General features: G+C 44.0%; 1 protein-coding gene across 7 annotated transcripts in view; it reads right to left on the bottom strand.

Moving 5' to 3' along the window:
- Positions 1-23859, bottom strand: part of PTPRF (protein tyrosine phosphatase receptor type F) — a 730253-nt gene extending 706394 nt beyond the window's left edge. For all 7 annotated transcript variants that reach the window (XM_075003555.1, XM_075003557.1, XM_075003558.1 and 4 more), the window contains exon 1: positions 23754-23859. The gene's annotated coding sequence lies outside the window, so the exon portion shown is untranslated. The remainder of the gene's footprint in view (positions 1-23753) is intronic.
- Positions 23860-26653: the final 2794 nt, after the last annotated feature.

Here is a 26653-nt window from a genome sequence, read left to right as displayed (position 1 = left end):
ATCTCCAGCACCCATTTGTCTGTGGTGATCCTTTGCCACTGGTCGTAGAATGGTTGGAGGCGATGGTGGAATAACAGCTTCGGATGACATTGTGCGATGGTAGTGATGGCGCAGCCCTGGATCTGTGTGTCAAACTTGTGGCCTTTGGCCCTGCCCCGAGGACGCACGGCTCTGTTGGGAACGTCACCTGGGAGTTCTATATTGTTGATGCTGTTGATGTCGCCCTTGCTCATAACCCCTGTGGTACTGGGGACGCTGTGGCTGATACTGGTACCGTCTTTGCTGAGGGTAGTACTTTTTCTTTCTGTATGGAGGGGTGTAGATCCCTAAGGTCCTAAGAGTGGCTCTTGAGTCTTTACTGGAATGAAGGACCGAGTCAGTTGATTCAGCAAACAGCTTCTGCGTGTCGAAGGGGAGATCGATGATCTTCTCCTGCAGATCCCTCGGTATACCCGACGTTTGGAGCCAGGACTCCCTTCGCATCACCACTGCCGTAGCTGTTGAGCGTGCTGCTGTGTCCGCAACATCCAGGGCGATCTGACCGTCCTTGAGGCTGCGTAGCCTTCTTGCACAATAGCCTTGAGCACCAGCTTCTTGTCCTCTGGAAGCAAGTCCATGAGGGAGGTTAACCTAGAGTAGTTGTCGAAATTGTGGTTCACTAGATGCGCTGCGTAATTCGCCACGCTCAACAGTAGGGTAGAGGAGGAGTAGACCTTTCTGCCGAACAACTCTAGTTTCTTGGCATCTTTGTCCGTTCCCCCTGTTTTGAACTGAGACGTTTTTGATCTCTGTTGAGACGATTCTACCACCAGAGAATTTGGTTGCGGGTGGCTGAATAGGAACTCCATGCCCTTCACCGGCACGAATTATTTCTTGTCTGCTCTCTTGTGGACAGGTGGAATAGTCGCAGGGGTCTGCCATATCATGGTGGCAGACTCCAAGATTGCTTCATCAAGCGGTATGGCTATTTTAGAGGAGGCTGGAGGTCTCCGATTTTTTAGGAGCTTATGGTGCTTCTCTTGCACCTCTGCTGTCTGGATGCCTTGCGTGAAGGCCACCCTTTTAAACAGCTCTTGGAACTGTTTGAGATCGTCCAGAGGATGGACGTCCCCCGGGGCCGTAGCCTCATCCGGGCAGGACAGCGAGGAACCGCTAGGGTACGCCTCTCTGGACCCCTCCGGGTCCTGTTGACGGTGGTACATCCGCTCGCTAGAAGCTTGCAAGGGAAAATCCCGGAGTTCCAGAACCAACTCCCCCTGCGATATCTGAGTCTCTGTCCCTGTTCGCGATTGCCCTCGGGGATACGGAACCGTCTGTGGGGATCTGTCCCTAGTAGTATGCCTATGGTGTCTATGCCCCGCATGATGGGGCGACCATGGCAACACGGGCACTGCTCCTGGGATGGTGACCTGGACTACTCCCTTGGTGCATACCCCCTACTTCTGGGGGAGCGAGATCTTCTGGAGACATGGGACGCTGGAGAGACCGATTTGTGATAGTACTCAAGTGGCTCGAAGCCCAAAAAGGGCGAAGGTGGTCCAAGCCATGGGGAGGCTGGCTGTAGAAATGGAGATGGAGGCTCCGGATAGGCTAGGGGTGACCCCTGCCTTCTCATTGGAGTCCGCAGCACGAGCAGAGGGCTCAGAGAAAGCAGCTCTGCAGCCCTGTCTGGAGAGGGACTGCAGTGCCGTGTTTTCTGTGCTGCCTTTCCCCTCCCCTGTGGGGGTGGCTCCACCCCTGACGCGTCGGGGATCTCAGCCCCGTAGTCTGCACCGCGCTCGGCACGCTCCTCGGCGGTGCCGCGCGGGCGGTCTCCCCCGGTGCCTGCAGGCTGCGTGCCTGCGCGCTCTGCGCCGCCAGTTCCCCGGGGGTCGGTGCCACTGTTTGCGGAGCCGCCGGTTCCAGCGCTTGCTTGGCCGCCGCCCTGCCCGCGGTGCGGGGCGGCTGTTTGATCATCGGAGGCTGAACCTCCGCCACGTGCGTCTCCGCGCCACCGCCGATCAGCTGTAGCTGCGGCTGGGGGCTGTGTGCTCCACCCGTCCCGCTCGCTGTTGCTGCCGGCAGGGATCGGGTTGGGGAGATTTTCCTCCGTTTTTGCGCTGATGGGGTTAGGGACGTGGCTTTCCTTTTATGAGCCCCGGAGGTCCCTCCTGCTGCGGCCGCTCCAGCACGTCTGGCTGGAGGGCCTTGTCGAACAGCAGCATTTTCAGCCGCATTTCCCTGTCCTTCCTTGCTCTGGCTGTTAACTTGGCGCAGAAGGAACATTTCTGAGTGACATGGGATTCCCCCAAGCACCTGACTGTGCCCATCAGACGCTGGCATTGCCTCACGGCATGACTCACACTTCTTGAATCCTGAAGAGGACATTGTGGTGAGTCTTTGAGCTGTTAATAGAGTACTTAGCACCTTCTCTGTGCTTGTTCCCCTCTCGGATAAAGCCTGCCGCAGTAGGAGGGCTAATGGCCCTAGGCTCCTGGCCTCCGGTGCTCCGCTTGTTACTAGGATTGGAAGCTTTGAATTCCTTCCCTTTCTTTGTTTGTTTTCAAAAAAAAAAAAAAAAAAAACCAACAACAACCGACTAACTTAATCTAAGACTGAAGAAACTTTAAAACAATTAAAAACGTTAAATACGCTAACTCTGGCCGTAGCCTGAGCAGATTCCGTCTGCAGCCGATGGCGGTTAAAGAGGAACTGGTGGGGACCGGATCGCGCACATGGCCAGGAGCGCACAAGGGAGCGGCGCGCGCCGGCGCATGCGCAGTCCAGCAGAAACTGCTTGGAAGATCCGACCTGCGGCGCCGGGGCGAGCCCGACACCTAACGTGGAGCACCCCCGGGGACACCTGAAGAAGAACAAAGGTTATTGTATTGTTTTCCCACCAACAATAGACTTGAAATATGAATTCTCAATGGAAGGTTCAGAAACACTTTTCTATCCCATATCTTGCCATGACTTGCTCAGTACTGCTATCAATATTTTGATGGGTTTCTTTGGCATCATAACAGGTGGTATCAAACTACCATGAGGTAATATTAACATGGAACTAATATAAATATCTAGTACTTAAAGCTGATCCTGCAATTGAGCTGCAGGCCAAGTGCTAAAAATGGCCAGCTTTCCAGCTGACTGCAATGATTGCTACAAAAACCCAGGGTTAAGAGAATATAATAAACTTCTTTATTAAAATATTGGTCAAACCAATGCAAGTAGGTTAAAGAGACTTAAAACAAATACATGTTGGCAGTAAAAATGGCTGTTCTGCAAAAAAAATTGTCACCAGAATTAAGTATCTTCATAGTAGTCATTCAGTTTCTTGGACTTAAATATTTTTCTGAGAAGTTATTTAAATTAGAACATTTTAGCATGATAGAATTTCACTTACTTCATCACTGTGGAAGTTGTGCTGCCTGCAGCTGTACTACCCCAGGAGATTAAGTAATAAGATTACCCATGGATTTTTCTACATATTTCAGGGAAGCCCTGCAAAAATTGTGTTTCGTTTTCCAGACTAAATAAAGTATATTTGCCAAGCCTTTATCATGGTAAAAATCACTAAAAACAATAATTTGTCCACCCCACAAAAATTTACTTATCCTTGCAAGTGTGTGAATAAAGTTGTGAAAGGCTGTTTTAGAAGATGAAAATATCGGCACTTTGTTGTACAATATTCCCATATTTTTTCCATTAATATCTATGACATGGAGTCAGTTTCTGCATAAGCAGTCAGTGCAAAATACACATTGTAAAGTTCCAGTCCATGTTTTCGCATCAAGAGACTTCACACTAAAGAGGCAAAATCTGGGGAATAAAATCAAAAACTTGGCCTTCTGCCAAATGAAGCATAACCAACTGCATTGGAAATTAAGCATAACTAACAGCACTGGTATGCTGACTGTCCAAATACTGCATTGACACACCTGCAAACAGCACTCCAAAACAAAAAGCAGTCAAGTAGCACTTTAAAGACTAGCAAAATAGTTTATTAGGTGAGCTTTCATGGGACAGACCCACTTCTTCAGACCATAGCCAGACCAGAACAGCATGGTTCCGGCTATGGTCTGAAGAAGTGGGTCTGTCCCATGAAAGCTCACCTAATAAACCATTTTGCTAGTCTTTAAAGTGCTACTGGACTGCTTTTTGCTTTGATAGTGTATAGACTAGCATGGCTTCCTCTCTGTTACTATTCAGCACTCCAAAAGAATCAGATCAACTGTCACATCACCAAGAACTGTTCGTTATTTCTGCTTTTTTCTTGGCTCACTATTTACTAAATTAAAATACTGGAAATTATGACTATTCATACACCAAGCAAATAGGAAAGAATTATTTGCCACATCTGTACTTTACCCAATAGTACAGGAGGCTGAACCTTTTCAGTTTGGAACTCTCTCGTCCGACAACATCCCTAATCCAGTATGATTTTAATTAGTCGAACAACTACTTATCATGGGTGTGGCCAAGTTTTCTGCATCCCATAAAGTTTGCTTACAGCCACCAGTCCTGGCTCACAGTGTTTTATGCTGTTATTTAGCTCTAATTTACACCTAAATGTCTTCTAAAAGCCCAGCACGCCGTGGAAGTTTTGGTAACGTGCTAGACAATATTGACCTCCCGTGGTCCGGCAAATTCTCTTGTCTGGCACAGATCAGGTCCACAGGATGCAAACAAAAGAGGTTCAACCTATATTAAGAAAAACCTGTGTTGCACCAATGTGAATAAGCCATTCCTCAATATGTAATAAAATACTAAAAACTGAGATATTAAGTAATGACAAATACACTCCCATTGAAATTAATGGGATTTTTTCTTATAGAACCCTTGCTACAGAAAATAATTATGAATGGTAAGATAAACGTAAATGGGCAATAGCTGCTGTTCACAGCTAAACTCAAGTATTTAAAATGTCTTGGACAAAATATACCAGTCTACACCAGGAGTGAGTGCAGAAACTGTTTATTTTAAATATGTCTGAAATGAAAATAAATCTCTCTTTAATATACAGATCAATATAACCAATTATCTGTTTACCCGTATCTGCCTCTATTCCCCAAGAATTCACATGTTATTTTTCAATCTGGTAGGAACTTGAGCCAAGTAAAAAACACTTTCAAAACTGATTTTTAAAAACAACATATCCCCATTACTCCCTCATCTCCATAATATCAGGTGTTAACTGAGGAAGTATGCAGAGATACAGCTGTACAAAAAGAACTGGCAAGTAACCTTCAGATGCAGTGACTCTAGGAAGCTTTTACAATAAATCAGTATTAATTCCATGCAATTTCCTTACAACATAAAACTACAAAACTCCCTAATGCCTACCTTCCCAGACAAATCTCAAACCTAGGTTGCTGACAGAGGTGTGAGGGGTTTTTTGTTTGTTTGTTTAGTTTTATTTTGTTTTTAATCTTTCTACAGGTGTCTAATAGATTACAAGAATGACTTGTGTTCAATGTTCTCTGAATCAGAAAAAATAATCTGCACACAGGAATCTATTAAAATTGTGATTTTATATAATTTAGAGACCTTGGAATTACTATCTGATGCAACAGAAAAGGCCAAGTTTTTAGTCTTTTGTTTGTTTTGTTTTCAGAAAGGCAGTCCTGCCCACTAGCAAGCAAAAGAGCTGAACACAGGAGCTGAACTCCATTCAAAAACACCTCTATACAAAAGAGACCTTGAACTGCAGTCATTAGGATAAACATCTGGTATATTACTTTAATTTTAAACACTAGCCATTGTATAGAAGCAAAATATCATTCCCCCCCTCAAAGTAGTAAATAATTGCAAATTCACATCTACGTACAACTTGTCATTTATTCACTTCATCAGTGACTTGAATTTGATAGAATTAAACTCTCAAATCTGGCAGTTTTTCTTAAAAGCAGTAATTACATTATTTCTAGAATATACAATTAGGTAATGAAATATAAAAATGACTGTCTCTAGCAATATTTTAGCCACTCTCAGAGAAATACTACTGGACTAGAAACAAGAAGCCTAACAATAAATAAATAAATAAATAAATAAATAAATCCGCCTTTACCAAATGTATAGCAGCATTTAATTTAAAACTTCAGCCACAGGCAAAATACATCAATGATGAGCATTTATTCTAATTACACTGTGTGATTAGAATCCAGCAGGCCATCAACTCATTTAAGGTGCACAGAAAACTGATAATTTCACAATAGGCTCCTATCAGGATATTTGCCCCTCTGTTGCTACATTACATGTCTATGTTGGCTTGTTTCAGCACCAAAAACGTCATGACAATAGAGCATACCCAAGCTAAAATGTTTATCCTTCTGATCACCTCTAAAAACAGCACACACATCTCTAAACAGTTAAAAAAAAGACAATAGAGTGCTGACATACTTGCTAAAGACACACATTAATTACAAGAAGCCATTAAAGTTCAACTCTCTAAACTGTAGTAAAGTGAGAATAATCTACCTCTAATTCAGATTTATATTTACAACACTATATTTTTCACTACTAGAACAAATTCATATTACATATTTTATAGCACCCTAAACTGCTCAGTATCACATACTACAGATATATTGCACGTCTTCCTCTGCATAGCATGCAAACTGACACAGAACATAACTGACAGTTAAGTACTTAAAAGTGTTTGTTCTTATTGTCACTGGTTTTGGGCAGCCTATTTTTCAAGAAATCAGCAATAATATGTTCAGTATCCGGCTGCTTTCATGGCTCTAGATACCATATTAGTATCTGAGCCCCTGTAGAAATCCTCACTTGCATTTTAAAAAAAATTCTACAGCTTTAAAAAGTATCAAATATTATTGTATTTAGAAATCAATAGAAAGCCATATAGCTTGTAGCTTATTTCTGTACAATGCCACAGATTTTACTCCCAGTCCAGCCATTTTACACCACGCACCCTTTGCTCCCTAACATTAGCAAAGGCACATGATATGCAGACATTAAGCAAGCTGCAAGAGTGAATGCAAAACAATTGTGTCAATGAGGACTGTAAGAGCTCAACATAATTATTAATAATTTGTACGTATAAAACTTACAACTTTGTCACAAGGCATGTGTCATAGCATTGTACACCAGTGAAAACAGCTCTGTATGAGCATAACCCAGATTAGCCCCAAGTAACAAAGAAGAGTGGAGGAAAAAAGGAAAACCAGAACAAAACACTATTTTAAACGGATTAAGAGTACTTAACTTTGTGCAGACCATTTCTCCAGCTTATTTACAAGCAAAAAGATGCTTCCACAAATGCAGTTTATGTACATTCCCTCAGTGCAATAAGTGGTACTGGCAAAAGCGCTTTTATGCCAGTGTCACAGTGATATTTCCATATCAGCAAAGACACCAGCACAAATGCAATATCAGCCCCTTCACCCCCCAAAAACGCACACCTGTTTTTGCCAGTCTGGTTTATTTTACTCAGGAAACTGATGTAAGCTATACCAGCCAAAAAACTTTTTTGCCAGCATAAACTACTCCTGGGGGTTTGCTCATATAAAATTAAATCTTTTCTAGTGCATCTCTGGCCTTAGAATGAACTATCACAAGCTGGTTTTTATTATACACCTTAAAATATTGTAGAACACCTTCCACTCAAAATTATTATGACGCACATTTCATCATGGCCAAAAATATTTTGAGCCTTTCTGGAGGTATTTATAAACTTTTTTGAGGTTCTTAATACGTTTTTAAAAGTGAAATTTAAGGAAGTGTTCAAAATTTCCAGAAAAAAAATCTAATTTGCAGCAAGGTATTGAATACAATATTGTAGTTTGTTATGATCATGCCAAAAAGCCTCAAGCAGGAGTAATAGCCCAATGGTTAGAGCACTAGCCTGGTAAACCCAGAGTTGAGAGCTCAATCCTTGAGGTGGGCCATACGAGGTTCTAGGGCAGCTTAGGTATAAAAACATCTGTCAGCAATGGTGATTGGCCCTGCTGTGAAGGAGGGCTGGGGACTGGACTCAGTGACCTTCCAAGGTTCCTTCCAGCTCTATGTTTCAAACAACATAGGAGGTTGGAGTGCTACTGCCAATTTCTCAGGATTGAGAATCACCATGCAGCCCTTCAAGGTGGAGTATTACTTGTGACATCTGAATGTCATCTCTCCCCAGGTTTCTGCCAGACCCTACTTTGCCTTCCCAGTTAACAGGTGGGCCACATCTACAGGGGCAGCTTCTGTCAACAAAACTCGGCGAGCATCTACACATTTAAAGCGGTCTGTCGAGAGTTTGCTGACAAAACGCAGCTCTTCAGCCAGCAGCGTTACCTCTGCCTGATTAGGTATAACACCTCTGTCAAGAGTGTTTTGTTTACAGAGTGCCCAGGTAGACACTTCTGTCAGCAGAGAGAGCTCCCAGTTCCCCAGACAGCCTTGTTTCCAGTCAGCCGTTCTGTCCTGTCGAGAGAAAGGGCAGGGAAACCTGGCTGCTCTCTGTCAACAGAGCGGATAGCTCTTTCGATCTGCTTTTGCATATAGATGCTATGTGTTGACAGTAGCTTTGCTGGGGTTTCTCTGTCAACAGCGACCTCTGTTGACAGAAGCCGCCCATGCAGACGCAGCCTTGATGCATTCCAGTCCCTGAACACCTTGCAGTATCTAGCGAATCACTTAACGCTCAGAATAATTTTCAGTCAGCTCTCCCCAGAGAGCTAGTACACAGTAACCCCCCGATATGTGCGATTTCAGTTTGTGCTTAACTTGCATTAACGTGAGCAGGGGAGAAGCCCCGCCACAGATGTTAGAAACCACACTACTGAATCTGTCTGCCTGCCCAGCTCCCCTAGCTGGGGGAGCCGGGTGGTCAGACAGCTGCAGTGGCGTGGCTTCCCCCCAGCTTTCCCCACCTGGGGGAGCCAGGGAGAAGCTGCGCCTGGCTCCCACAAGCCCAGGGGAGCCAGGAGACAAGCTGCCACCTGGTTCCCAGCTCCTCCCGCATGAACTTACACAAAATTCAAGTTCTGCAAGGGTGCACAGGAATGCAATCCTCGCATAACTTGGGGGACTACTGTACACACAACATAACTGGCACAACTCAGGATCAGCTCCCTTTATAACCCAGTATTGGTATATACTTACATTGAAAACAAATATAACTTTACTTACAAAGACTGAGATTTAAGAGACCATGGGCAAAGATAAGAACAAAGTAATATGTAAAACAAAACTTTAACAGACTAAAATCCTGCCTAAAATATTTTCTCACATAAAGCAACCTCACATGGTCACTTGCACTCTTAACTTTCACGAATAAAAGCACAGAAAGAAGCCCCGTGGCACCTTCTTGACTAATAGATAGACTCATGCATCTGACGAAGTGGGTCTTTGCCAATGAAAGCTTATGCTCCAAAATATCTGTTAGTCTATAAACGTGCCACAGGACTTTTTGTTGTTCTCAAAGATACAGACTAACACGGCTATCTCTCTGATGCTGTTATTCATATATCAGAGAGGTAGCCGCGTTCTTCTTGTTCTCAAAGATACAGACTAAGTCCTGTGGCACCTTATAGACTAACAAATATTTTGGCGCATAAGCTTTCATGGGCAAAGACCCACTTCATCACAGGTCTTTGCTCACAAAAGCTTATGCTCCAAAATATGTTGGTCTAAGGTGCCACAGGACTTCTTGTTGTTCATGAATAAAAGCACTCCTTTTTGCTTTCCAATGCCTTTTTGCTTTTCCCTGATTTTCTTCCGGGTGTGCTGGCTCCAGGGCATCTTCCCATGTTCCTGTTTGTTTGAGGATCTCCCCATGTACCGGTTTTTCCTGTCGTCTGTCACGTGTAAATGGAGCTCCATTGTGTTGGCCTTTACAATGCTTAATCTACATATGAATTTAGGCAGACATCTGGAAATACCTACCCTCCTTTGTCTGGCAAAACCAGTTTTTCACCTCCGCTGAGGAGTAAAAACCTTAATACAAACTATAAGGTCATATTTTCAGTAAACAGAGATAGCTTTTTACATATAATCAGTACATAAATTTCATAACAATATTAATGACCAACATAATCCTGGCTTTCACTTAAGAGCTCACATTAAATTCATCAGGAATGGTAACATACAAAAACCTGTAGGAGAACACTTCAATCTCCCTGGACACTCAGTAACAGATTTAGAAGTAGCATTCCTACAACAAAAAAGTTCAAAAATAAAATAGAGAAATTTCTGAGCTGCAATTGATTTGCAAATGTGACTCCATCAACCAAGGATTGAACAGAGACTGGGAGTGGTTGGCCCATTACAAAAGCAGTTTCTTCGCTGACCATGGGCCATATCCTCCAACTAAACTAGCTTGTTTTCTCCTCTCTTGATGCTCACTACTCCTCACTAACTGCTGATAATGGGCCATTTCCATCTTGATTGAACAGACCCTGTGTCAGCTCTGGCTCTCCCCTTTACTGGGACCCGCTCTTTAAATCCTTCTCTGGAGACCACCCCCCCATAACTCATGCATCTGAAGAAGCAGGTCTTTGCCCACAAAAACTTATGCTCCAAAATATCTGTTAGTCTATAAGGTGCTACAGGACTTCTTGTTATTAAATTCTTTAGGGGTGTAGCACTTGATCTGATCAAGTGGGTCTGTCCCACAAAAACTCATCACCAAATAAATCATTTTGTTAGTCTTTAAAGTGCTACGTTTCTGCTGCTTTGTTTTGTTGGAGTACAGACTAACCCAGCTACCTCTCTGTTACTATTCTTTAGAGATGACAGCTAAGTGTTAGATGTAAAAAGTTTATCAGGCCTGATAATAGTTGCTGTTACAGAACAGTCACAGAGAAGTATCCATGTTAGTCTATCATCACAAAACAAAAAAGCTGTCCTACTGCACTTTAAAGACTAACAAAATATTTATTAGGTGATGAGCCTTTTTTTCACATGAAAGCTCATCACCTAATAAATTGTTAGTCTTTAAAGTGCTACAGGACTGCTTTTCTGTTTTGTTACAGAACAGTCACAAAGGGGTAGGCATATTAATCTGTAGCGTCAAAAAGACAAAACAAAAAATGCAGTCTTGTAGCACCTTAAATACTTAAATTTTTATTATTAGATAATGACTTTCTGTGGGTAAGACTGACTTCATCAGACAACAGAACAGCAAAATTCTTTGCTAGTCAGCATCAAGAAGTTCTTAGGATCACAGTCCCGTTATTTTGGGAAAACAAAACAAGAGAGAGAACCTCTGCCTTGAGGGGTTTACACTGTTTACAGATTGAAGTAGTAGTGATGGGGGTATACAACAGTCAAGTAAAACTGTGAAGACCTTACATAGATTCATAAATTACATGGATTACAAACTGTGACGGGGAAGGTGGTAACAATTAAGGAAATGAAAATTTTAAAATTAGTTTTATAATAGGATATGAAGCAGATGCCACTATTCTGTAATATCCTATTTTAAATCCATCTGACAGGTCCATAACTCAGATAAAAATTCAATCCTGGCACTTAAAACCTTCCAAGCACAAAACCAAAAATTACTAGTAAGAACCACACAGATTAATAACCCCAGTCAGAAAAGCAACAAATTAAGAAATAAAAACTTCAGTTGCTCACATCTACAGGAAACAGTTTCTTCAAATGTTTACCATTTATATATTATCAAAGAGGTAGCTCTGTTAGTCTGTAGCTTCGAGAACAACAAGAAGTCTTGTGGCACCTTATAGACTAACAGATATTTTGGAGCATAAGCTTTCATGGGCAAAGACCCACTTCATCAGATGCATGAGTTCAGGTGGGGTGGTTTCACAGGGGTATTTAAAGAGTGGGGTCCCAGTAAAAGGGAGGGCCAGAGCTGACAAGGTCTATTCAGCAAGGTGGAAATGGCCCAGTATCAATAGTACTTATCAAAAGAGGAAAAAACAAGTCAGATCAGACAGGGGGATGTGAGCCTTTGTCAGAGTCTAATGGGGAGATATTAACATCCAGGGCAAATAAACTGTTTTTGTAAGCTGTGAGCCACTCCCAGTCTCTGTTTAATCCTTGATTAATGGAGTCAAATTTGCAAATAAATTGCATCTCAGAGATTTCTCTCTCCATTTGATTTTTGAAATTTCTTTGTTTCAGGACTGTCACCTTTAAATCTGCCACTGAGTGTCCAGGGAGACTGAAGAGTTCCCCCACAGGCTTCTGTATATTACCGTTCCTGATGTCTGATTTATGTCCATTTATTCTTTTACAGAGAGACTGTCCGGTTTGGCCAATGTAAACTGCAGTGGGGCACTGCCGGCACATGATGGCATATATTATATTAGTAGATGTGCAGGTAAAGGAGCCCCTGATGGTATGGTTGATGTTAGGTCCTGTGATGATGTCACTGGTGTACATATGTGAGCAGAGTTAGCAGCAAGGACTGTTGCAGGGGCTGGTTCCAGGTTTAGAGTTACTGTGTTGTGGTCTATAGTGGCTGGTGAGGATTTGTTAGGTTGGCCTGCCTCCCAAAGTCTGTGAGAGTGAAAGATCATTGTTCAGGATGGGGTGAAGATCACTGATGATGCACTGGAGAGGCCTTAGGTGGGGGCTGTATGTGATGGTCAGTGGTGTTCTCTTGTTTTTCTTGCAAGGCCTGTCTTGTAGCAGGTGGCTTCTGGGTACCCATCTGGCTCTATCAATCTGTTTCCTCACTTCCTTAGGTAGGTATTGTAGTTTGAGGAAAGCTTGGTAAAGGTCTTGTAGATGTAATTTGTACATTAATAAGAGATGTGGAAAACTAAATATATAACCTTATGTTCTACTGAAATACGCATTTCCATGTATTTAATTCTTCTTCATAACTAGCATTGCACTAACAGAAAGTTACCCAGTAACAAGATTAATGCAAGGAAACAGAACTTCAGCAATCAAATTCACAATCGAGAGAAAAATTAATGCACATTAAAGAGAGAAATGTCTCAAATCAACATTTGGCCAATCACCTAAACAGGATCAAAAATGCACACTTCAAACTGACAAGTTAAAAATACTTTTTAATATGTTTCCTCTCCTTATAGTAATACAATTTTTTCAAATCTAATTAAGGTCCTAATTATGAATGCTTTTAGACATGCGAACGTGTGTAGCTTTAGTACCCTAATCTTTACTTTTTCCATTTCTTTCTGCTTGATAATGAATAGAGGCCACTTATTTTTTATGTTTATTCACTATCAGCTTCTAGTCATTTTTACTTTCAAGTTCTACGCCTGCTACCAAGTTACATGGATTTCAAAGGAAAATGTATATTTTATAAAACTCTCCTTTGGGTTTTTAATTGAAACACTATATTATTTTGGCCAAATTTGCCCTGGTGATAATCATTTGCCAAAATGTAAGCAAAGATAAGGATTTCACATTTGAAGTTATAGGCAACTTTTCAAAAAGTTCTCTCAGACTATGGCTACACAGTCTCCCTAACTCAAAATAATTTACTCAATTTGCAGAATGCAAATTATTTTGAGTCAACTTATTTCAAAGTTGGTGCTGTCTAGACATCCACAGAAGTTGGAAATAAGCAGCTATTTAGAGGTTGGGGTAGCGGAAATGGCATACCAGGCTCCAAACAGCCACACTATTTTGAGCGCAGCAAGTAGCCACAGAGTTGCTATTTCGGAATACATACGTATCCCAAAATAGCAACAACACTCTAGCCATAGCCTCAGAGAGTCTATTATCTGTATTCCCTCCTTGGAGATGCGTCAGATCTTGATAAGTATTAGACAAAATAAATATATAGTATTTCTGTAACATATTTAATCTATCAGGTTTAATTTGGTTTACACCCAGCACAACTCCCAGAGTGCTTTTGAACTTCAAGGATCCCAAAGCTCTTTGCCAGCTACATAAGTAAATACACATCACAAAATACATATACACAACAGCACCAATGATGGGGACAACATTATGTCTTCACTTAATGCCTGCTCTCAGATTCATTTACTCTCTGATTGATACAGTAAATCTATCAAAACATCTCTAGGCACACACAGAATTTAAAAAAAACAAACCACAAAAACCTGACATATCCACAGTTCCAGAACCTACCCCATACATATGAGAAATGTAAACTTCCTGACACCAGCCACTCCTTTCCCACCTACACCCCAAGGAAACGGGAGCAGAGTGGGCTTCCTGGTACATCAAAAGATCTCTCTTTCGTTCTCTCAAACTAAACAGGACTTAATCTCATTCAAGAATCAAGTGTCCTATGTTAATAATTTCCTGTTTTCCAAAGATACAAAGCTCAAGAATCCCTGTTGATTTAATCTAGTAAAATGAAACAAACAAGCCAAACATTGAAAAAAAAAAAAAAATCCAAGCAGCTGCACTATATGGGATCTATGTAGACCAGGGATTCCCAGCTCATGGGTCGCCATTAGATCTTCTAAGCGTCGCCAGCTGAGCAGCTCCAAGCCACATATGGCTCTTTAAGAAGCCATTTGCAGCACCCGCTGCTGCTGCCACTCACTCCTCTGGCTCCCAGTCCCCAGCCCTGCCATGCTGCAATGAAGTTCAATTTAATTTGTTTAACAGCCAGCCAGAGGGATCCAGCTGTTAAACCAATTAAATCGAGTCCCATTTCAACATGGTAGGGCAGGGAACTGCCTGTGCTGCAGGTGGGGGAAAGGAATAGCAGGGCTAGGGGCAGCCACGAAGAGGAGGCGGTGGTGGCCCAACAAAGGAGCAGTGCCAGGGCAGCAGCAGCACTTGTGTGAGGTAGGTGGTGGTGGGGGTCCTATTTGGAGCTATGAGAGGTTTAAGCCAGGGGGCAGTTTGGGGCTGTGAGGGGTTTAAGCCTGTGGGCGAATCAAGTTTTATAAAAAAATTTCCCAGTGGAGAATCCTGCTCTCCCAGTTTCAAACTGCCTCGGTCACAAAGTCTTACTGAATTGTCAAAATGGGTCGCCATCTCAAAAGGATGGGAACCACTGAGGTAGGCAGAGCTGAATGTTATCCCTAGAATGCAAGTTCAATACTGAATAATCCACTGAATTTTAGAAGTTAGAAATGGTAGAAGCCTTACTATTATCCCAAAAGAGAGATTCTTCTCCACGCTAAACAGAATAGCATTTTGCTTAGGTTAATTTTAAATAAAGTGATAGTGTTCTACCATTGTCCTTCAGACATAATGTCATATATTAGATCTTACATTTTCACTCTGCTCAATTTCATCCTAAAAATCTCAATTGCAGCGCCCTGGTACCAATCTAAATAATTTCTCCCCTCATTAGTAAAGCCTGAAGAAAGTACTTACCCACATGTCGACTGTGAATGTGAGTTTACTGCTGAAAAATAAATAGCCTTCTGAAAGACTGTAGAATCATAGAATTCTAGGGCTGGTAGGGACCTCAGGAGGTCATCTAGTCCAGCCCCCTCAGGAAGCTGTACCTAAGTAGTTTACATGTTTGATGAAGGACAAGGATCAGAAGACTATTCTGCATGCATTTTGCCCCTTTGCAGAAACTACTCCTTGCATCAAAACAAAAAGCAGTCAAGTAGCACTTTAAAGACTAGAAAAATAGCTTATTAGGTGAGCTTTCGTGGGACAGACCCACTTCTTCAGACCACTTCAGACCACTTCTTCAGACACCTAATAAACTATTTTGCTAGTCTTTAAAGTGCTACTTGACTGCTTTTTGTTTTGATAGTGTATAGACTAGCACAGCTTCCTCTCTGTTACTACTCCTTGCATGATTCTAAGAAGAGAGGACTACCCTTGGTGACAGAACTAAAAGATGTTCTTGCTAGTAGCCTGAGCTGGTCCTTTGGGGGTAGTTCTCCAGTTCATGGTTTGCTACCTGTATTGCTCCCATTCCCCTCTTCAAAGAAATGGTGAACCTCTCAGCCCAATACCCAACATTGCAACAACTCAAGCCTCTATACCCCAAGCACAGAAAAAGAAGGTTCCCAAATTCAGCCTCTTGAGTGAGGCAGGGACTGCATCTTTCTGCAAAGCAGAATGTGCATCCATACATCCATATTAAACAACAGCTAATGTTCAGAGTCTTCTCCCTGAGTCACTAAAAAAAGTCATAGATCTCCAAAGACTGCAGAAGAACTTTCAAGCGCTTGCCAACCACATCTCTCAGAAAAGATAGAAAGCGAACTCTGATGCCAGTGAATTAAAATCCCCCACAACAGAGAAAAAGGGAAAATGGAGAGAGTGAAGAGATAGTGGCATGAGTAATAGCATGGGTCAGGTGAATAAGCCTTTCCACCGTAACACTCCAACAAGTCACTCAGGAGATTCTCACCCAGGCATTGCCCCTGGATACTATTGGTCCCCAGTCTACCAGTCTTTCCTATCATCCTCCAAGTCAGTAGGATGAGCTTTCTGACTAGAAGTTTTCACCACAGTTTAGATGTTCTGCATACCTAGAGGTAATCTCAGCAGAGCCACAGAGAGGGTGACTATAGGACTTTCTAACTCTCTCTCCACAGACCAAAGTCAGTCATTTTGGCATCCATATTCCAGCTGCAACTTTATATGTAATTTGCTGTCCACTAATGACCACTAGATCTTCTTCTAAATCTTTTCTCACAGGCAACCAAGAGTGACTGCTATCCTCCAACTTAATTTCACAATAGTTATATGGAATATCCAATACTATACCATAAGCATAAGTAAAAAATCTACTATATTATTTGAGATAGTATGTCTGTGCATTTGTTCAAGAACTCCTCCTAAACTGTCAGAGCTAGGACACCAAATATGGTATCTCATCACAACTTAAATCAAGGTAACAGTTTGATTGTGTCAGGAAAAGAGGGCTGTGTCTAGAATAGGACTGGTTCTCATAAAAAAGTGCTTTTTTGTGCCAGTACTTGCCAGTATTGATTACTGGCACCATGTCAGTCCCAGCCATGGGGGCAGGGGGAGAGCCACAGCAGGGAGGAAGTCAGTTGAGTGCCCTCTATTTTTATTGTACTAAAAAAGCACTGCATAAAACCATACAGAAAAGAGACAACCACCACATCTGTGAATCACCTCCAGCACCGCCCCCCAAAGCCTCCCACTCTCCAAAGGTTCTTAACGGAGAGTAGGGGTGGGGTGGGGAAAAGCTTCCCCCAACCCCCTGCCAAATTGCACAGAAATGCATAAAACCACACAGAAAAAAACCTAACAGGAAGTTGCAGGAGCTGGCTGGGATTGTACCCTGCCCCAGCCCCAAGTCTCCTACTGTACTCCCCAGATGCCCTTTAGGGGGAAACAGGAAGGACTGGCTCTCTCCCCCGACACACACACCTGATCTGTATGGGGATATTACTGACTGTTCCCCTTAATCAGGGAGGAAGGGGGCAAATGAACCTGGAACTGCCACAATGGGGTGGGGGAAGACATGCACTCCTACCCCAGATGTCCCTGCTAGACGTACAGCAACCATGAAGAGGGGCTTCTCAGCTGACATTTTATTTTCCAAAAAATAAAAATTGACCTAAGGACCCAAGCAGTGCTAGGTAAATCTTATAATACAGAACACTGAAGAGCTACAAATAAAACCCACACCATTCCAATGGCACCCTCCCCTCTGATTTGAAATTACTGAACCTTTACCCTGATGAATTGTGTTAAGTATTTACTTTGACAACATTGCTTGGGACATATTCACAAAGATTCTGGGCTTGGTTTCTTGGTTAATATTCCAAACAATGAAACAAGTTTGTGTAGATAGAAAGAAAATAATGCTATATTTTACAAGATAGTACTAGAAAAGCGGAAGTATTATTGATATACTGAAGAAGCCATCATTTTATATACACATGTTGATCCTCTCTAATCCAGAACATTCTCAGCAGCATCTGTAATCTGGCATGATTTTAGTTAGCTGGATGACTACATATCACGAGTGGTGCCAAGTTTCCCATGGTCCCATAAAGTTTATTTCCAGACCCCAGTCCTGGATCTTAGTGTTCTGTGCTGTTATTTAGCTGCAATCTACCCTCAAATATATTATAAGAGCCCAGTGAGCAGTGAAAGCGTTGGTAATGATGGCAGACAACACAGACTTCCCAGGGTCCAGCAAATTCCCTTGTCCAGCACCAGTCACGTCTTGAGGGTGCCAGATTAGAGAGGTTCAACCTGTACTACAAGAAATGAATGACCTACGATATCCGCAACACTGTGGACTAGGTAAAGAGAAGATACCGTTCCATCATCACCACAAACTGCAAAACCAAGTATATAGTAACTACTTTCCATTCTCATTAAGGCTCTTCCAGTGATGTCTCATATACATCCATGCGTACCATTGCATTATGTTCATATGTCATTAGCAGTAAAATAAAAACAAAGGAATTTAATATTTCTTGCCTGACATAAACATGCCATTTAAAGTGTATGTATAGATAAGACAATGGTTCATTCTTAAATTTAGGATTTGTAGTTGTCATGCTCTTGACAGTTCTTTTGCATAAATGACACAATACTTCCCATGAAAATAAATTTCTGTTAGCAACCTCTCCACGCAGTTATAAGTTTCTACTGAAAAAGAAATGTATACTTTGCATTAGAACTCTGTATAAAAGTTTGTGGATATGAAACTTACTTTTGTTTAAAAAAAAAAAAAAAAAAAGCAGTCAAGTAGCACTTTAAAGACTAGCAAAGTAGTTTATTAGGTGAGCTTTCGTGGGACGGATCCACTTCTTCATGGTCTGAAGAAGTGGGTCTGTCCCACGAAAGCTCACCTAATAAACTATTTTGCTAGTCTTTAAAGTGCTACTTGACTGCTTTTTGTTTTGATAGCATATAGACTAGCACGGCTTCCTCTGTTACTTTTGTAAACAAAGTTTATTAGCATATCCAAAATAAAAAATGTTAGAAGTCCCTACAGATCTCCTAACTGTAAATCAGAAAGACTGATGTGCATCACATATAAGTTTCTATTAAGAACTGTATCCAGATCATCAAAATGAATAACAACTATAAGATAGTATCAGAGGGGTAGCCGTGTTAGTCTGGATCTGTAGAGCAATGAAGGGTCCTGTGGCACCTTATAGACTAACAGAAAAGTTTAGAGCATGAGCTTTCGTGAGTTAACTCACTTCTTCTGAGCTTTCGTGAGTTAACTCACTTCTTCAGATGAAGAAGTGAGTTAACTCACGAAAGCTCATGCTCTAAACTTTTCTGTTAGTCTATAAGGTGCCACAGGACCCTTCATTGAACTATAAGATACCGTCTTAACATATAGTTCAGCTGTGCTCAAATACAATTTTAACTTACAAACTACTACACAAATTACCTAATATAAAGTAATGTGTTCATAGTATTTTATATAAAGTGGTTGGGTTATTTTATTGTTTTCTGTATTACCTAAGCCATAACATTAAAATTTCCCACTGGCATCCTCTTTTATGTGGGAGTTGTGTTTTTGTTTGTTTGTTTTTCTCTCTCCCTAAGTTGCATAATGGAACTAAGTAGTTTAAATCTTAGGCCTAAATTCTAAAACACTGTAAAATCGGAATGCAAGTTTTCCCTTCATAATGTACTAAGAAAACCAAATAAAATTGCTGCGTAGGGGCATTTAACTGATCCAAATACTTGATGGGTCTATTACTGTACAATACTATTGTAAAATTCAACTCAACTTTTCATTAATAATTATGGAAAACACATTACAATAATTGTAGTTGTATATTATGTAAACTGATAAACAAAGAAATCATACTTTTGTTTGAACTGGCTATACTAAAGTTCCTACTGGCTACTCATAGTGTCTGACCATCAACTGAAATTCCTACTGAACTCCAAGTCAGAATCTGCTGAACCTTTACCATCAAAATCTGTTCTACAGTCTCCCTGAAACAGAGTGGCGAGAAAAAAAAAAAGGTTTTAATTAGAAAGTTAGTAAAAATTCACGAAAGTAAGGATGAAACAGGCATCAACAAATTTTTTAAACAATATATACAGAACAACAGCTATAAGAAACATTTGCTGGTAAAAGTAATACTTAAATTGAGATCTATGGCTGAATGTTATCACAAGGATTGCAGTTACTTGACAGCCTGCTATTAGCCAGTTCCATTATCGCTATTTGCAGTTTTTAAATGTACAGATTCAGAAGCAACTGTACAAAGCCTCCATTACAAGTGGATTTATAGAAAGCCACAGACACAGCACTAATCATCCTCATTAAGCATCTCTTCCCACACCCCTGCATTACATGGACACAAAAAGGAACACATTTCTTCACTGTTACCCACAAGCTTAAAATCTTCCTGCTTATAATCACAAGCTCAAGCAACTGTCATTGGCAGAAGCACAAAATCTAGTCCAAATATACCCAAAAACAGTCCCATAAGTAAAAAATAAATTAAAAACTTAACCATCTCTCAACCCACAACCAAAATAGAAATGCATCTGCTTTGATTTCCCAATAACTTACATATTCAGTAGCAAAAGGCATCAGAACAAAACATTAACTATGGTTTCTCTAGTACTTTGCTGAGAGCCATAACATTACATTTATCCAAGATACATTTAAGTACATGAACATAGAAAGAAAAGGCAGATGGTAATATTTGTAATTAAGCTGAATTATGAAAATCTTTTGTGCTAAAGTGAGGCATTAACTCTTCAGCCATAAGCTCTTTTAACTCCTTAGTATGAATATTCATGGTGCATCCTATTTCAGCAATAAGATACATGTCAAGAAAATTAAACTTTGAGTCAATGGGTTAAAAGGCACATTATGTAGTCTCAAATTATCTGAACTTCATCCCCCACATATTGAAGTCACAAGACTGGCTGTAGTGATATGCAGCTTTTACTTTTTGATTACAAAGTTTAGTTTGCTGATCATACACTTTAACATACGGATATATCAAAAATAAAGTTCTCAGACCCATAACTAGCCACCCTGGCAGAAGTAATAAAATCAGGATTAAAGTACACTAACACTCATCACAAAACTGTACTGTGAGCCAAGCTTTACCCACAATATAAGGAGTGTGGGAAACAGTACTTTATTTTAAAAGAAGTTTTTAAAACCATGTTGGCAAACTTGGAAAAATCATCCCAGTAACCAGGTACAATGCAAAGAAATTTACAATGTAGGACTTTGGTAATCCAAAATTAAATGTGTCCTATCACTAACATTTACTTTGAAAATGTAATTATACAAGCAATATGAAGAGACTGTATTTGCTCGCTCAAGTTAACTGACTTTGGAGAGTTCCAAACCAGCAAATATTCAACAAAATGCATAAATGAAGCTATGATTATCCAGAATAAATTACTCTTTATAACTCAATTCTATCCTTGACACGAACACATTTTATTTGATACTGACAGCACAACTTAATTTAGTTAAGTCTGTGATAGCAGAAATAAATATGGTATCTTCAAAATGCTTTGAAACACTTGCCACAGTCGGTGTCCTGGAAATAGAATCCATCTTTTTCTATATGAATATATAATGGCTTAATAGTGTGGAAATACTTTTTATAAATTTAAATTTATGCTAAGCATTTAAACTGTAACTGAAATGCCAAGTTGCAGTTTTAAAATAGTTTCAAGATACTGGAAATATCAGCAAGTTAAACATTCATTTGCAGCATAAGTTTTTCCTCTTCCACATAAAAAATGTAGATGGAGGAATTATTAATGTCTAAATTGAATTCTGATTCAATACTGTGACTTCACGGCTTATACACTTTTGCATTGTCATACAGCCACCATGAGAAAACCAAAATCTCCAAGATGCAGAACATGAAAAATGCTACTTTAAGTCCTGGGATTTCATACAATCCGCCAAATTGCACTTTGCTAGAAAAACAAACCAACAGGTGGAAAAGGGAGATGGCTCACCAAGTAACTAGAGTATGTGCATTTTAAAAGGAGGCCTTTTCTTCTAATTTAAAGATCACTTTGCCAGTCCAACAGAGGACAAAAATAGGAATCTTAGGCATTTTATTTTAAAGCCCCTTTGAAAATAAATTGTGAGAAAATGGGGGTATATAGTTTAAATTTTTTCCGGATACAATTTATCATCTAGACAACTATGATTTAATAACTCATATCTAATTCTGAGGGGAATTCCTCCATTATTTTTCCATTCCTTGTTTCAGGCCTTTAAGGGTTTCTATCAAAACCATTTTTTCTTAGCACCCAACATGACACTGCCTATGTAAGAACCAACTCAATTCCAAGGATCAACATTATCCCTACTCATAACATTAAGAAAGTTTAGAGTTTTTTTTTTTTTATCATCCATTAACATTATTTTAGGAGCAGAAACTGATCACCACTGACCTTCATCACAGAAAAAAATACGCAAACAGGTTGAGCCCTGGGCATGCAAATCATTTTCACGCACTTCCTTCTTTGAAGAAAAAAGTATAAATGCTGATAAATGTCAGCGCTAAAATGTGTTTTAGGTACTTTTCTAATTACCCCATATTTAGCTTAAATCACTAATCATATATTTGGAAGCAAGAAGGCACTTTTCTAAAGCTACCCAAAAGCATAAAGCCACAAATCAGTATAACAAAAGTCAGAAAACCACAGTATTTCTATTTTCCCCTCAACCAATCAGTCTGCATTTGAAAGAACAGTGCTTTGAAAATAAAAAGCCCAAAACATTCTGTTGCCATTAGAAAGGGTAAAGCAGACATTCTGAAAGCACCTGGGTTTTGAGCGTTACTTACTACCAGAGTGGTGTCATTGCTTCTTTTCCAGGTTGCTCTGCAGACCTAGCTAAAATCCAAAATTTTGTTTCTGAACATTTGTCTCTGAGTGGAGAAGCAGGAAAGGCAACATTCCTAGGAAATTACCGACCACACTCTACCCAGGTAGAGTCAGGGACAGTATGATCAGGTGTAGTCCTTACCTATCAAAAGTGTCACTGAGAGAAAAATGTAAATGAAAACGGTGAACTTTTCAAAGCCATGATGACTTATGCACACACTTCCACTAAGAAAGGTCACTCGGCCATTTTCATTACATGAACACACTCTCCTCTCTTGTAAGGTAACCCGCACCTGGAACGCTCGCTTTGTCGCCCTTCCAAGTGCCCTGCTTCCTAAAGGAGTTCGAAAAGGAGTTAACCCCAAAGCACACACCGGAGCAGATTTTCCACGAGCCCCTGAGCGTGCGCGTGTTCGAGGTGCCTGCTCCTCCTGCTGCAAATCAGGCAACGCCACCATTTGACAAAGGGAGTTTCATGCCTCCAAAACGCAGCCTTTGAAACGCACAGGTAAACACACACACACACACGCGCGCAGCCGCTGCCACCAGGTAGGACGCGCACGCCCACAACAGCCGTTTAACCGCAAGCCGGCGCCCGCCGGGAACGGGGTGCGGAGATCCCGGTGCCCCTCGCACGGATTTAACAGCGAAGCGCACCCCGTGCGGCAGGCGGCGATGAGCCGGAGCCCCGCCGAGGCTGCGCCCAGCCCCCGGACGCAGCTCCCGCGCTGCCTGGCCGGCTTTGTTCGCGGGGCAGGGCAAGCGGCAGCGGGCTGCAGCCAGCCCCTCGCGGCCGGGCAGCGCGGCCCCGCGCCGGGGCCCCACACCCCGCCGCGCCGCCCCGCCCGAGGGGCTGCAGCTCCCGCCCCAAGCCGGCGCCCGGGCGAGCCCGCGGAGCGAAGGGGGCCGGCCCAGGGCCCCGCGCCAGGGCTGGGGCTGCGGCTCTCCCCGCGGCGGGACGGGAGCCCCGGCTCAACAGGCGGTGGCGGCGGCGCTGGGGGCTCGCGGCGGACGCCCGACGGGGGGACCGGGAGGCCGGGGCCAAGGCCGAGGCCGGACGCGCGGGTGGCGCGCGCTCGCTCACTCACCGCGGGGCTGGGGTCGCCGCCCGCATGCTGCTGCTCGCCGCTCCGCCTGCGCGACTGGCCGCCCGCTCCGCCTCGCGGCTCGCTGCCTCAGCCGCGCGCGCCCGCCCCCCGCGCGCCGCCGAGAGCCCGCCCGCCCGCGCGGGGGCGAGCCGCGCCGCGCGTGCCCGAGGCGCCCAGCCAGCTCCGCTCCACAGCGGCGGTTTGCGCGGTGCCCGTCCCTCAGCGCCCTTCCCTCGCCCCCGGGCCCGGCCCCAGCCCCCCCCCCCCGGCTCCTTCCCCCTCCCCCCTCCCCCCTGCACCTGCTGCCCCCCAGCCCACTCCTCGGCTCCTTCCCCCCTCAGCGCCAGCCCCCGGGCCCGGCTCCCCCCGGCTCCTTCCCCCGCCCCCCTGCACCTGCTGCCCCCCAGCCCACTCCTCGGCTCCTTCCCCCCTCAGCGCCAGCCCCCGGCCCCGGCCCCAGCCCCCCCCCCGGTTCCTTCCCCCGCCCCCCTGCACCTGCTGCCCCCCAGCTCACCCCTCAGCTCCTTCCCCCCTCAGCGCCTGCCCCCGAGCTTGGGCCCCCCCAGCTCCTTCTCCCTCCCCCCTGCACCCGCTGCCCCCCAGCCCACCCCTCGGCTCCTTCCCCCCTCAGCATTCTTCCCCCGCCCCTGGGCCCGGCCCCCCTGGCTCCTTCCCCCGCCCCCCTGCACCTGCTGCCCCTCAGCACTCATCCCTCGGCTCCTTTGCCCCTCAGCGCCCTCCCCTCACCCCCCCAGTCACCCCCCAGCTCCTTCCCCCACCCCCGGCCCCCCACCCACGGCTTCTTCCCCTTCTCCGCTGCACCTGTTGCTCCCCAGCCCACCCCTCGGCTCCTTCCCCCCTCAGCATTCTTCCCCCGCCCCTGGGCCCGGCCCCCCTGGCTCCTTCCCCCGCCCCCCTGCACCTGCTGCCCCTCAGCACTCATCCCTCGGCTCCTTTGCCCCTCAGCGCCCTCCCCTCACCCCCCCAGTCACCCCCCAGCTCCTTCCCCCACCCCCGGCCCCCCACCCACGGCTTCTTCCCCTTCTCCGCTGCACCTGTTGCTCCCCAGCCCACCCTTTGGCTCCTTCCCTCCCCAATCCGCACCCCTCACCCATCCCACTGTCCCTCCTCATCCCCCAGCTGTCACTCCACTCTCTTTTCCCTCACCACCAGGCCCTTCTTCCCTCAGTCTCTGCACCCCCAGCCCAACCTCATGGCTCCCTTTCCCCTTCTCTCAGCATGCATCCCTCCTGATTGTCCTGTAATCCCACCCTGATGGCCTGGCCTGGCTGGTCACTCCCTTCCCCTCTGCACCCAGCCCTCTTCCAGCATGTTCCCTTCCCCCCACTGCACTGTCCTACTCCTCCTCTTGCTCTCCTGGCATCCTCGGTGCCAAGCCCCTCACCTATCCTAGTCACTCCCCCAACCTGGTCATTTTCTTCCCCCTCTCATCCCTGCCCCACTCAGCACCTCAACCTCCTGCTTTCCACTCCATCATCCCTGCCCTGTCAGTGTCTATTCCCCCCCACTTCCCTGCCACTCACCCTTGCCCACCTCAGTGTCTAGCTCCTTCCCCTGCCCTTCCCCTGCCCACTCACTCACCCCTGTCCCCTAAGGTGCCAGACCTCTCCTTCCTCTTCCCTCACTTTTGCCCCTTCAGAGCTCAGTCCCTTCAATCTCCCCATCTCTGCCTCCCCCAGGCTGCTGCATCCCTCTCCCTTGCTTTGGCCCCCATCGGCAGCTAACCTCTTGTTTCTTCCCTCCCTCACCTGGATGCCCCCCTTCACACCCAGCACCCTGCTTCCTCCTCACCTTGACCTCCTCCCAGCACCTGCCCCCCTCCTGTTCTCCCCTCAGTGTCCACACCCACTACAGCATCCTCAACTCACCTCACATGGCCTGAGCACTCCATGGATCACCTTTTCCCTAAGTAACAGAGAGGAAGCCGTGCTAGTCTATACACTATCAAAACAAAAAGCAGTCAAGTAGCACTTTAAAGACTGGCAAAATGGTTTTGGGTGAGCTTTCGTGGGACAGACCCAATAAACCATTTTGCTAGTCTTTAAAGTGCTACTTGACTGCTTTTCCCTAAGGTATTCCTTAGTCTGGCTTCTCATCCCAGCTTGCTCCCTTTCACTGTCTTATGGCACCTGCCCTTCTCACTCTCTCTTCCTGGTGGCAGACCTGCCCTGAGAAAGCACAGCCTGGCCAGTCCACTGGGTAGCAGTGCTCTCATCTGAGGTAACAAGTAGGGAAGAGTTAAACTGTTGTTTGTGCCTTTGTTTTGTGCTGTGTTTTGGGTTCACAGGGATGTGAGAGCATGCCACACACTAATCTCAGCTGCAGTCAGGGACAAACTGCCTCTGGCTTTCCTCTCCCCCCTGTGCTCCACAGTTGTTTCAGGTGGTGTTCATAGCCTGCAGGCCCTCCTTGCTGCAGTTGAGACAGGTGACAGGAGGCAGACTAGCCTGCTACCCCTCTTCTGTGAGGGGCCTGCAGGGGAGGCATGCTCCTCCTGACCAGGCATGCAGCACATTGCATCAACTTGGCATGCAGTGCACCTCACATATTCCTGGGGCTGTTAAAAATCATTAATAAAAATGACAACATTGTATATTGTCAAACGTGTCTAGAGTCCAGGTATCACCTCATAGTGTTATACAAGTTTATATTGTTCGGGCAGGCCTGGCTTTAGGTCCAAAATTTGCCCAGCAGGCACTAAAGATCTATATCTGAACAGCCTTTGGAGAATAGTCTCAGAGAGGTAGCTGTGTTAGTCTGTATCTTCTCAAAACAAAAATGCCATCCTGTAGCACCTTAAAGACTAAATATTATTTGTTAGGTGATAAGCTTTTGTGGGACAGACCCACTTCTTCAGATCTGGAGAATCCTGAATTACC

The sequence above is a fragment of the Carettochelys insculpta genome, chromosome 9, assembly GCF_033958435.1.
Source record: "Carettochelys insculpta isolate YL-2023 chromosome 9, ASM3395843v1, whole genome shotgun sequence".
In the NCBI taxonomy this organism is placed as follows: domain Eukaryota; kingdom Metazoa; phylum Chordata; order Testudines; family Carettochelyidae; genus Carettochelys; species Carettochelys insculpta.
This window is presented reverse-complemented; position numbering and strand designations above follow the sequence as displayed.